Source organism: Lissotriton vulgaris, chromosome 2_1, assembly GCF_964263255.1.
Source record: "Lissotriton vulgaris chromosome 2_1, aLisVul1.2, whole genome shotgun sequence".
In the NCBI taxonomy this organism is placed as follows: Eukaryota; Metazoa; Chordata; class Amphibia; order Caudata; family Salamandridae; genus Lissotriton; species Lissotriton vulgaris.
Window position 1 is genome coordinate 1112464029 of NC_141687.1, and position 13716 is coordinate 1112477744.

A 13716-nucleotide genomic window follows, 5' to 3' on the forward strand; every position below is an offset into this window, starting at 1 on the left:
AGTCTCATCACAAGAATGTATATCTTGTGTTGTATAATCCCAATCTTTATTAATAGTGATTCCATATTCTTGAAACAAAGTGCTTGTAGTGGCTAAATATAAAGCTGCACGTTTAACTTTGTTTGGTCGAACATTTTCATAATGGGTATAAGATTTATAACTTAATTTCCTTTTTAATTTTATTGGGATTGTCATGTTATCATTAATTTGCCTTGGTAAAACAGTTACTGTTGTCATAACGTCTGCAGGGACATTTACTACTGCACCTGATAGAGATTTTTGGAATCCATGTGGTAATGTTCTAATTTGTAAAAAAGGTATTCTTGGTGATACTAATCTTTCTTCTAAGTTATGCAAGTGTAAGACTGCTGGGATATCAGGAAATGTCATCCCATTATATACTGAACATGGAGGTATTTTGTCTTTAGATATATATGTGTAACATGTTCTGCATATCTCATTTGTTCTGTATTTGCTAATATTATATTCTATGAATTTAGCTCTCTTACTAATACTGTGTGTATTTTGAAGACTTTGCTTATGCCATAGTTGATTGCAAATAGTGCAAGTGTACTCGGGTCCATATCGTATTTCTTCCTGAAACGTCCTAATTATCTCATTTGTTGTTTGACCTGCTATATGTCTATGATTAGGTTCATTCTCTTTGTTTTGTGTCCGTTTTCTTTTTCTATTACTGTTTATTTCTAGAATTTCTATATTGGTTGGTTGAATTAGTGATTCAACATCAGCTGTTAATGTGTTTATTATCTCAGTATTGTTAAGAGCTATGTGTGAAGCTAAATAACTGTCTTCTGTTACATGCAGTCTATTGTCCTGACTATTGCTGTTTTGTGTGTTTATTATTGTATTTTCTACTTGTAAGTTATTTGAAGGAATTTCCCCTAATGCATTTATAGATATATGTGTCATATGAACATATATGCTTTTTCTAGACTTTACATTTCCTTGTTTATGATTCCGTTGTGTTTGGTGTAATCCTTTTTTGCTAATTGTTGTTATGTTCACTGTAGTTAAATCTAAAGTAATACTCTCAGAATTAGTAATTTGTTCTCTATTGCCTAACTTTAGGATGTATTCTATAATAAGATTAATAGAGTCAATTTGGATAGCAATACATGTTCCATTAGGATGTTGTATTGCATTTTCATTTTGGCTATGTGAATCAAATAGAGAGTAAGTATGTATAGTTTTGAAGACTGAAATTATATATCTACCTATAGAGATCAATACACCAGTTTGTGAATTAATTGTAGAAGTTAATGCAGATATAAATTTACTATGTAAAGTTTGTGCTGATTTTGTTAGTTCTTCGCTAAAGCATTTTTTGAGCTTTGTAGAATAGATTATGTCATTGCTAACTATGTAATTTGGTAACTTTAGAGGTTGCATACAATCTTGTTCATCGACAGAGTGCATTTCAGTGTACAAAGCATCTCCAAGATTCATAATACAGTGCAAGTCTACACTATCCCAAATATATGCTGGTTTACAGTAGTTCTTTAGAATAGCAAATATACTATTTTGAAGACAATGTGTATAGTGAATACTTTTATCACTATGTGTATTTTTTTCCTGTGGATGTGTGTTATGTAAAAAGGGAATTTCTTGTGGTGTTTGTGTTAAAATATTTGAATCTATATTGGTATTATTTGTGCTACTTTCCTTGTTGTGCAATGTGCTATTGTGTATATTATCATGAAGTAAACTGTCATTACTTCCAGTAATAAGTTTATATGTATTATAGTAATCACTTGAATATGTGTTTGTATGTAAATTACTTGTGTTTATTGTTTGTTGTACATTTATGTGTGTGCTATTAATTACATTAGTAGAATATGTGTTGGTATTTAAATTACTTGCTGGTATTGTTTGTTGTACATTTATGTGTGTGCTATTAATATGTTGTCTTTCTGTGTTGCTCTTAAGTGTTTTCTTAAGTATACTTGCATATGTGTCAGTAGGAGTAGTCTCTTCTGGTGTATTAGTATATTGTGTTGTGCTGATCTGCTTGCTGTTGTTTTTAGATAGATTATTAGGCCCTGTTGTAGTGAGAATTGCACAGGAATACGTACTAGTACTAGGAGTACTATCTAAAAATGCTAATGGCTGTTCCTTATTCAAAAAAGTATTTTTTTTAGATTGACATCTCTGAATGATTTTTTTGGCATTTTCTATACGCATTTCAAATGCTTGTGTGAAAAAATTTTCACTACCTTTAGTAGAATACACATAAAAATTTTTCGGTGCTACTGCATTCTTATTTTTTTCATGACGCACCATTGCTTTTTGAAGTGATTCTTTTGTAATCGTACTTATTTGTATTGGAGTTAATTCATACGGCACACAATTCATGTTTGGTTTCTTAAGATAGTGTGCCAGATTTGTGATGTACTCTAGAAGTTTTTCAAATCTGAACTGTATAGTAATACATGTTCCATTTGGATGAGGCATTCCAGTGTTATCACGACTATGTGAGTCAAATACAAAGTACGAATCATTTTTCTTAAAAATGGAAATAACATAAATTTCCATGCAAAGTATAACACCGGAGTTGGAATCAAGTGCAGGTTTTAATATTTTGTTGAGATTTGGAAACGAAGGGTCACATTGTTGTAATATGTCTCCATAATAAGGTTCTTTAAGTTTAAGAGAATAGATAGTAGTATTGTGTTCAATTAAATTTGGTAACTCATCTGGATGCCTAAGTTGTTCGCTATTAAGTAAATGCATATCTATATATAAAGCATCACCTAATTTCATAATGTAATGCAAGTCTTCTTTAGTCCATGTATGTGCATCTTTGTAATAGTTGTGTATAATTGCAAAAGTACTATTTGGCAAGCATTGATAACCTCTAGAATTGCATGTAAATTTGTCATGACCTTGATGATAATCTGCTGCTAGTATTTGCATCTTAGCTAAGCTAATTTATGAAATAATTTGATATCGCTACAGTATTGCTAGATTTTTTTTGTTATACGTGAGTCTTTTTTCGTTCTCTCTCTCTCTCTTATTTTATATATATATATATATATATATATATATATATATATATATATATCTATTGCTAATTTATATTTGTTTTGTAGTTAACTATAATGCAAGGCAATTAATTTAACACTATTTTTTTGCTTTGTATTTTAGGTAGCAGCTTTAGATGTATCTTTTTTACAATTTTAGTGATGTACTAGCTATAAGTTATACTATTAGCGTATATATATATATATATATATATTTGTATATATTTATATGTATATATATAGTTATTTTACTGTTAAATATATTCCAAGTTACAGGTTGATAGCTTATTTAAAAAACATACTTCTAATTGTATATATTTCCAAACAATTAGCAATTGTCTTTATAAAAGAAATAATTTTCAATGGTAAGTATATAAATATATATATAATTTTTTTTTATAACTAATTATATATATGATTAGGTCTAGTTTTTTTTTCTCTAAATCCACTCTATTGTTGTTTTTGACTTGTTTTATAGTTGGAGCTGGTAGCAAAATAAAAAGCAATTTGTTTTACTTTTTTGTTAACTAATTTTTTTTCTTAAGATTAATGTTACCTATGGAAATCTTCTATATGATATTTCCTAATTATAAGTATATACAATATATATATATATATATATATATATATATATATATATATATATATATATATATATATATATATATATATATATATATATATATATATATATATATATATATATATATATATATATATATATATATATATATATATATATATATATATATATAAATATATATATATATATATATGTGTGTGTTGATATATGTGTCTTATTTTTTTCCTTGCTATTTCTATACTTACAAGTCAATACAGAAGCAAAATAGATACTTTTACCGTGATGATGTTTTCACTGATGTTGTGTCAAACAATTATGAACGTCTGATCTTATTCAATCAATTGGCAATCTAAGGAAGAATGAAACAAGCATTAATATTGAGTTTACATATTAATATAATAAAAGCGGCTCGATACTCCTAATCATTGATAGTATTTTAAAAATTTTAGCAAAAAGTTTTTTAATTGTAATTAATTAATAGTATTAAATAGTGTATACAGTAAGTTATATTTAATACTATATAGTGTATTGTATTGCATGTTGATATAGGTTTTTGAAACATTGTGACTAGAGTGCATGTGTAAAGAGTGCATGTGTAAAGAGTGCATGTGTAAAGAGTGCATGTGTAAAGAGTGCATGTGTAATGAGTGCATGTGTAATGAGTGGCAAACGTATATGTACAAAGGCATATGTGTAGAAATTGTGTGTACAAAGTGTATATGTAGTACATACTTTAAGACTATGTGTAGAAGTTGTATGTGTAGTATGTGTGTGGACTGAGTGATGAAGCATATTAGTAGTCGTAAATCGAGTATTAGAAGTGTATGTAGTATAGAGTAACTAGTAAAGTATAGTAGTAAGGAGGATAAAGTGAGCAAGATAGAGAGAGATGGAGGGCAGGAAGAAGAGATGTTAATAAAGAGGGGTGGATAGGCAATATTGAGAGTAGTGGAAAGATGAAGAGAAAGATAAGGAAAAGAGAGAAGTATGATAAGGAAGAGAGAGGATATAGAGGTGTAGAAAGGAAGCTAAAAAAATATAGAAATGTAAATTACACGATGTGAATTTTATTAGAAGTTGTAAAGAGTGTATTAGATGCATTGTTTGTAATTTTAAGCAAGTACAAAAGAATAGGAGAGGTAGTGAGATTAAGGAACACTTAATCCCCTGTTAAATCTAAATAAACAAGAGAAGAGACGTTAAATAAATCTGAAATTGCCACAGAGACTGAGTGATGCAACTGGGGAATTGCACACTCACTTTAGGTGGAAAAGAAAGCCCTCACACACCGACCTAGTCAGTGTCATGCTTCATCATTGGGCCCCACCAAAGAGGCCGAATGCCTCTTTGGTGTGCTACGACGCCAGAAGACTGCGGAGCAGGTTTTGTGAAAAAGGCATGTTGTGAGTTTTATAATTAAAACTGCTTAATGTGTAAGTACAAATCTATAATTCTTGATGCTTAGTACACAAATGAAAGAGTTATGTGTCTGAATTTAATGCCCAAGGTAATGGATTTGTTAATTTAAAATACTAATTAGTCAGTCAACATGTTTCATCTTTTACAGTTGTTTACATTTACTTAGGCATTTATAATGACAGAATTATACCCCGGCAGTATGGACTCTCTAATCGCCCACCCTGACCTGGGGGCGTGAAAGTGAAAATATCAAAAAAAGGATTTAGTGCATAAAAAAAGGGGGAAGAGCAATTGCTCATTCCAAAAATACTCCTAATTGCGGAGTGTTTGTGCACCTGTAAAAGAAATAACAGACAGACATATAAAACTTTCACACAATTAGTTGTAAATATAAGTCATTGCGTTTGTCCAGGGTGTTCCATAGTTGTTGCATAGTGTTCCTAAATAAACACTATAGTTAACATCATCTATATATCTATATAGCCTTATAGGGATGCTCACACTAACTTAGTAAAGTGAAGTGGAAAAAGGTGTGTAAAGCACACAAAGTAGCTAGAAAGTGTTGATGAAGAGAGAAGACACATAAGAGAGATCAAGAGAGCTAGAAAGCAAGAAGAAAAGTAAGTGCAGAATGGAGTGAGAAGATAGCAAGTAAAAAGTGCAAGATAGAAAGTGAAGACAAGATGGAGACGAAGATAGAGAGTGAAGGCAGGAAGGAGAGAGGACATGAGAGAGAGAGAAAAAGGGAGGGTAGGATGTAGGGCATGAGCAAGAAGGAGGAATGGATGGAAGAAGGTGCAGGAGCAAGAGGCCCAGCTCAGTGGTGTAAAGACTTTCAGGTATGCAATTTTGTGTTTTGTAAAGCTGATAATACTGTCACTTTGAATGCGCCGAATGTGACTAAATTTATTTTTCTTTTGTTGCAGTATTTGACAGCAGGGTTGGCCAAGTATTTCTTGTTGCCATTTTGTCTTGAGATCTTTGGCTCGCTGTCTCAGTGTCCATGGTGCAAGGACCCCCATAGAGAGAGATGTAGATGGAGGGCAGTAAAGAAGAGAGCAGTTGGAAGAGTGGGCAAGAGGAAGAGTGATAGCAAAGGGGAAAAAAGCGGAGAGGGAGATAAAGAGAATAATGATAGATAAGGAAGGAGAGAAAGAGTGGATGCAGAGAGTGAGCAAGAGGGAAAAACAGATAAAAGATAGAAAAGAGAGAAAGTTAAAGGGATAAAACAGGGAGAATGTGCAAGAGAGAAGAATAGTAGATAGGGAGGAAGAGAGGGAGGAAGAGAGAGGGAAGACGAAAAGTAAGGGTACAATGGAGCGAGAAGATAGGAAACAAAGAGTGCAAGATAGTAACTATTTCCGGTCGGCATTTTGTCTTGGGATCCATGGCTCGCTGTCTCCATGGCACAAGGGATTTCAGGTATGCGTTTTAAATTGTAATGTAATTAGTATTTCTCTTACAGGTGTTTAACTATTTTGTTTATATTCTTTTAATATGTTTTTTTTTTGGGCTGTTCTCTCTAGTGTTTCCGTGTTGGGTCTCCTCCTTGGCGTAACAACTTTCAGGTAAGCGATGTGTTTTGTAACAAATAAATGACTGTCTCTTTTAAATGACCGGATTTTTTTTTAAGTTTGAAAAGGATTTTTTGACTTCATTCTACCCTTACGTTTTTTTTTGTCTTTTTTTTCTCTTCCTCCCTATGTACTATTTTTCTCTTGCACTTGCTCCCTCTTTTATCTTTTTAACTTTCTCTTTTTTATCTTTTTTTTCTATTGCTCACTCTCTGCATACTCTCTCTCTTGCCTTATCTATCCTTATTCTTTATCTCCCTCTCCTTTCTGCTTTTTTTTCCCTTTGCCATCACTCTTCCTCTTGCCCCCTCTTCCAACTGCTCTCTTCTTACTGCCCTCCATCTACATCTCTCTCTATGGGGGTCCTTGCACTATGGAGACTGAGACAGTGAGCCAAAGAGTGCAAGATAGAAAGAGAAGACAAGATGAGGACAGAGATGGAGAGTGAAGGCAGGAAGGAGATAAGACGCAGGAGTAAGAAGAAAGACAGAAGGTTAAGGAAGAGTAAGAAGTAGGGCATGAGCAAGAGAGAGGGAGAGAGAGCAGATGGAAGAGGGTGCAGGAGAGAGGGATGGTAGAGAGAAAAGAAAGCATAAAGGAGATAGAGAGAAGAATGATAGATAGGGAGGAAGAGGAACACGGAGAGTATTAGAAAGAGGAAAAGAAAAGAAAAAGGAGAGTGCAGGACAGAGAAGCATGATAGATAGAAAAGGAGCTAGAAGAAAGGAGAGAGCAGATGGAATAGGGGGCAGGAAGAAGGAAGAGAGCATAAAGGAGAGATATATAGAGAAGAATGAATAAAGAAGTAATTAAAAAAAGGAAGAGAGAGTGCCAAGAAAGAACGGAGTATGCAGAGAGGAGGTGAAAAGAAGATAGAGAAAGATAAGTAAGAAAGAGGAAGAGAGTGCCGGAGATAGAAGTATGATAGATAAGGAAGTAGAGAGGATGTAAGATAAATGGAGATCATGAGAGAGAACGTAGAAAGGGGGAAAAGACTGCAGAATGGAGGCAGAGGGCAAAAAATATAAGGAGTGCAAGATGGAAAGGCAGAACAAGATAGGGAAGGAGATAGAGAGTGAAAGTCACAGAGTGCAAAAGGAAGAGCAAGAAAGAGAGAGAAAGCAGGAGATAAAGGGAGGGTGTGCATGAGCAAGAAAGAATTAAGAAGGGAGCAGTTGGAAGAGGGGGCAAGAGGGAGAGTGATGGCAAAGGGAAAATAGCAGAAGGAAGATAAAAAAAGAATCATGATAGAGAGGGAGGAAGAAGGAAGGAGAGAGAGCAGATGGAATAGGGGTCAAGAGTAAGAAGAAAGAGAGCAAAAAGGAGAGAGAAAAGAGAAGAGAGTGCAGAATGGAGTCAGAGGGCAAGAAAGAGAAGGAGTGCAAGATGGAAATGTAGCACAAGATAGGGAAGGAGATAGAAAGTGAAAGTAAGAGAGAGGGCAAAAGGGAGAGCAAGGGAGAGAGAGAAAATGCATGATGTAAAGAGAGGGTGGGAAGGAGGGCATGAGCAAGAAATAAGTAAAGTAGCAGTTGGAAGAGGGGGCAAGAGGGAGATTGATGGCAAAGAGAAAAGAGCAGAAAGGAGGGGGATAAAAAGAGAAGCATGATCGAGTGGGAGCAAGAAGGAAAGAGAGTAGTTGGAATAGGGGGCAAGAGGGAGAAGGAGGAGAGAGCAGAAAGGAGAGAGATATATAGGAGAGTGATAAAGAGAACGGGAGGAAACAGATTGTGATGGAAGAAAGAAGGTGAGAGGGTAGATGAAGAAAAGCACAAGAGTGTGAATATAAGATGGAGTGGGCAAAATAAAGAGAAATAAAAAAGGAATACAAGATAGCGACATAAGGAGCAGAGAAAGAAAGGAGAGAGATGGAAAGGGTATGCAAGAAGAAGAGAGGGGCAAAAGGTAACAGAGCAAGAGGGAGAGAGATAAAGATAGAAGGAATAGGAAGAGAGGGCAGGAGAGATAAGCATGATAGAAAAGGATGGAGAGAGCAAGCAGAAAGGAGAAAGGACGCAGGGCGCAAAGGGAGCAGCTTTTTTGCGCAGGCCAAAACCTAATGAGAACTGTAGTGTGAGTTTGGGTCGGCCCTCGTCATTCATTGTCTGGCTCCATAAATTGAGCCTAGCCATTGGACGAGGGGCCTGTCCGTCAATTTAGAGCAGACTCAGGGGCGGTCGAGATTCTTTGGCTTTTGCCGACGTCACGCGACGCCGGGAACGCCCCCGATTCTGGCCCGGCATTGCCGGGACCTGCCTTTGATGACGTATCAGGTTTCTTTGTCTGTGGCGGAACAAATTGCAGGTAAGCGATGGTGTCTTTTGTAATATAAATGACTGTCTCTTTTGAATGCCCCAGCCGAAATGTTTATTGACGTATTTTTTTTTTTTGTTCTCTGCAGGTATTTGGCGACGGCACGGTGGGGGTAACAATTTCCGGTCTGTATCCTTGGCTCGCTGTATGTCTCCGTCTCCATGGTAAAAGGGATGTCTTGCAGGTAAGAGATGGTGTCTTTTGAGGACAGAGATGGAGAGTGAAGGCAGGAAGGAGATAATACGCAGGAGTAAGAAGAAAGAGGAGGAAGGCAGAAGGTAAAGGAAGAGTAAGAAGTAGGGCATGAGCAAGGAGGGAGGGAGAGAGAGCAGATGGAAGAGGGTGCAGGAGAGAGGGATGGTAGAGAGAAAAGAAAGTATAAAAGAGATAGAGAGAAGAATGAAAGATAGGGAGGAAGAGGAACACGGAGAGTATTAGAAAAGAAGGAGAGTGCATGACAGAGAAGCATGATAGATAGAAAAGGAGCAAGAAGAAAGGAGAGAGCAGATGGAATAGGAGGCAGGAAGAAGAAGGAAGAGAGCAGAAAGGAGAGATATATAGAGAAGAAAGAATAAAGAAGTAATTTAAAAAAAGGAAGAGAGAGTACAAAAAAAGAACGGAGTACGCAGAGAGGAGGTAAAAAGAAGATAGAGAAAGAGGAAGAGAGTGCAGGAGATAGAAGTATGATAGATAAGGAAGTAAAGAGGATGCAAGATAAATGGAGATCATGAGAGAGAACGTAGAAAGGGGAAAAGACTGCAGAATGGAGGCATAGGGCAAAAAATAGAAGGAGTGCAAGATGGAAAGCCAGAACAAGATAGGGAAGGAGATAGAAAGTGAAAGTCACAGAGTGCAAAAGGAAGAGCAAGAAAGAGAGAAAGCAGGAGTTAAAGGGAGGGTGTGCATGAGCAAGAAAGAATTAAGAAGGGAGCAGTTGGAAGAGGGGGCAAGAGGGAGAGTGATGGCAAAGGGAAAATAGCAGAAGGGAGATACAAAAAGAATCATGATAGAGAGGGAGGAAGAAGGAAGGAGAGAGAGGAGATGGAATAGGGTGCAGGAGAGAGAAAAAAGAGCAAAAAGGAGAGAGAAGAGAGTGCAGAATGGAGTCAGAGGGCAAGAAAGAGAAGGAGTGCAAGATGGAAATGGAGAACAAGATAGGGAAGGAGATAGAAAGTGAAAGTAAGAGAGAGGGCAAAAGGGAGAGCAAGGGAGAGAGAGAAAATGCATGAGGTAAAGAGAGGGTGGGAAGGAGGGCATGAGCAAGAAATAAGTAAGAATGGAGCAGTTGGAAGAGGGTGCAAGAGGGAGATTGATGGCAAAGAGAAAAGAGCAGAAAGGAGGGAGATAAAAAGAGAAGCATAATCGAGTGGGAGCAAGAAGGAAAGAGAGAGCAGTTGGAATAGGGGGTAGGAGGGAGAAGGAGAGAGCAGAAAGGAGAGAGATATATAGGAGAGCGATAAAGAGAGCAGGAGGAAACAGATTGTGATGGAAGAAAGAAGGTGAGAGAGTGTAGATGAAGAAAAGCACAAGAGTGTGAATGTAAGATGGAGTGAGCAAAATAAAGAGAAATAAAGAAGGAATACAAGATAGCGACATAAGGAGGAGAGAAAGAAAGGAGAGAGATGGAAAGGGTATGCAAGAAGAAGAGAGGGGCAAAAGGTAAGAGCATGCGGGAGAGAGATAAAGATAGAAGGAATAGGAAAAGAGATGGCAGGACAGATAAGCATGATAGAAAAGGGAGAGAGGAAGCAGAAAGGAGAAAGGACGCAGGAAATAGAGAGATAAAGAATGAATTCAAGAGACAGCTACATCTAGGAAGTAGAGAAAGAAAGGAGAGAGATGGAAAGGGTATGCAAGAAGAAGAGGGGCAAAAGGTAAGAGAGCAAGAGGGAGAGAGATAAAGATAGAAGGAATAGGAAAAGAGAGGGCAGGAGAGATAAGCATGATAGAAAAGGAGGGAGAGAGCAAGCAGAAAGGAGAAAGGACGCAGGAAATAGAGAGATAAAGAATGAATTCAAGAGACAGCTAGATCTAGGAAGTAGAGAAAGAAAGGAGAGAGATGAAAAGGTATGCAAGAAGAAGAGAGGGGCAAAAGGTAAGAGAGCAAAAGGGAGAGAGATAAAGATAGAAGGAATAGGAAAAGAGAGGGAAGGAGAGAAAGCATAATAGATAAGTAGGGAGAGACCAAGCATAAGTAAAGAGAGAGCAAGCCGAGACGCAAGATAGAAAGAGCATGAGAGAGAAGGTAAGGAGGAGTAAAAGTGAGAGCAGAATAGAGTGAGTAAAAGAAAGTGCATGATAGAAAGAAAGAGAAGAGGGGAATACAGGAGAGAGTGTAGAAGAGAAAGGATGCAAAAGAGGGAGAGGAAAAAAAAGAAGGAAAGTAGGAGAAAGTGAGGGAAGAATAGAGCAGGAGTAAATAAAATAGCAAGACTGCTGGCAAAATCATGAAGGAGATGCAGAGTAAATGCAAGAGAGAGGAAAGGCAAGAATGCAAAATTGAAAGGGAAGGCAAGAGAAGGAGATGTATGTATGTTGCATGTGCTGTCTCAGTATCTAAGCATTTGCTGCAGGATGTGGAAGAAGATATAGGGTGTGTGCAGAGACGTATGAACAAAGTCTTGGTTATAAGTTTTCCTTTAGGTTTGACCTCTCTCTTGATTACGACCTCACCAGTGCAGCTTTCATCTCCAAAGTAAATTAAATGTTGTTTATGAGGCAAACTCTTGTGTATAACTATCCAGCAAAGAATGCCCAGTACAGATAGGAAGAACAAAGTCTTAGTTATAAGTTTTCCTTTAGCTTTGACCTCTCTCCTGATTACGACCTCACCAGTGCTGCTTTCATCTCCAAACTAAATTAAATGTTGTTTATGAGGTAAACATTTGTGTATAACTATCTAGCAAAGAATGCCCAGTACAGACAGGAAGTACTACCCAAAAAAATGTCTAAAGTAAAATAAGTTTTAAGTATGAACGTACCGTGTTGAATGAACGAATTTGAAAGATGTGTCCTCGATGGGGCAGTTGCACCAAATGGCAAATTTTTTGTCCTGTAAAAGTAAAATATACTGTTAGCAAAAGATTGAAAAGAGTGAGGACATTTGTCTGAAGTATATTAGAAGTTGTAAATAGAGAATTGAAGCACTATGTATTAGAGTAACTAGTATAGTAGTAAAGACTATAAAGTAGCAAGGTAGAAAGAGATAAATGTCAGGAAGAAGAGAGAGAGATGGAAAGAAAGAGGGGAGGATAGGCAAAAAGAAAAGGAGTGAAAAGAGAGTGTAGAAGACAAGGGATGCAAAAGAGGGAGAGGAAAAGAAAGAAGGAAAGTAGGAGAAAGTGAGGGAAGAATAGAGCAGGAGTAAATAAAATAGAAAGACTGCTGGCAAAATCATGAAGGAGATGCAGAGTAAATGCAAGAGAGAGGAAAGGCAAGAATGCAAAATTGAAAGGGAAGGCAAGAGAGGGAGATTATGTATGTTGCATGTGCTGTCTCAGTATATAAGCATTTGCTGCAGGATGTGGAAGAAGATATAGGGTGTGTGCAGGGACCTGTGAACAAAGTCTTAGTTATAAGTTTTCCTTTACTTTTGACCTCTCTCCTGATTACGACCTCACCAGTGCAGCTTTCATCTCCAAACTAAATTAAATGTTGTTTATGAGGCAAACTTTTGTGTATAACTGTCCAGCAAAGAATGCCCAGTACAGACAGGAAGAACAAAGTCTTAGTTATAAGTTTTCCTTTAGCTTTGACCTCTCTCCTGATTACGACCTCACCAGTGCAGCTTTCATCTCCAAACTAAATTAAATGTTGTTTATGAGGCAAACTTTTGTGTATAACTATCCAGCAAAGAATGCCCAGTATAGACAGGAAGTACTACCCACAAAAATGTCAAAAGTAAAATAAGTTTTAAGTATGAACGTACCGTGTTGAATGAACGAATTTGAAAGATGTGTCCTCGATGGGGCAGTTGCACCAAATGGCAAATTTTTTGTCCTGTAAAAGTAAAATCTATTGTTAGCAAAAGATTGAAAAGAGTGAGGACATTTGTGTGAAGTATATTAGAAGTTGTAAATAGAGAATTAGAAGCACTATGTATTATAGAGTAACTAGTATAGTAGTAAAGACTATAAAGTAGCAAGGTAGAAAGAGATAGAGGTCAGGAAGAAGAGAGAGAGATGGAAAGAAAGAGGGGAGGATAGGCAAAAAGAAAAGGAGTGAAAATAAAAAAGGATAAAGAAAGGATGAGGAACAGTGCAAGTTAAAGAGAAGCTTGATAAGGAGAGAACGCAAAGAAGTGAAAAGACGACAAAGATAAAGAAGGAAGAGAGTGCAGGAAATAGAAGTATGATAGATAGATAAAGAGTGAAGCATAATAGAGAGGGAGCAAGAAGGAAGGAGAGAGCAGCTGGAATAGGGGTCAGGAGAGAGAAGGAAGAGAGAGAGCAGAAAGGAGAGAGATATAGAGGAGAGCGATAAAGTAATTGAAAAAAGGAAGAGAGAGTGCAAGAGAGAACGGGAGGAACTAGATTTTGACAAAAGAATGTGAAAAAGGGTAGATAAAGAAGAAAAGCACAAGAGTGTGAAAGTAAGATGGATAGAGTGGGCAAAATTGAGAGAAATAAAGAAGGAATACAAAAGAGTGAGATATAAGGAGGAGAGAAAGAAGGAGTGGTGGAAAGTGTATGGAAGAAGAGAGGGGCAAAAGGTTAAGATATCAAGAGGGTGAGAGAAATAAAGATAGAAGGAATAGGAAAAGAGAAGGTAAAAGAGATAAGCATAA

General features: G+C 36.6%; 1 long non-coding RNA gene across 1 annotated transcript; it reads right to left on the reverse strand.

Annotated features, from left to right (window-relative positions):
- Positions 1–3902: 3902 nt before the first annotated feature.
- Positions 3903–12929, reverse strand: LOC147731685 (uncharacterized). The gene is made up of 3 exons (XR_015308649.1): positions 12859–12929; positions 11912–11982; positions 3903–3973 (listed from the first exon to the last, which is right to left on the reverse strand). It is a non-coding gene; the product is annotated as an uncharacterized LOC147731685 (long non-coding RNA).
- Positions 12930–13716: the final 787 nt, after the last annotated feature.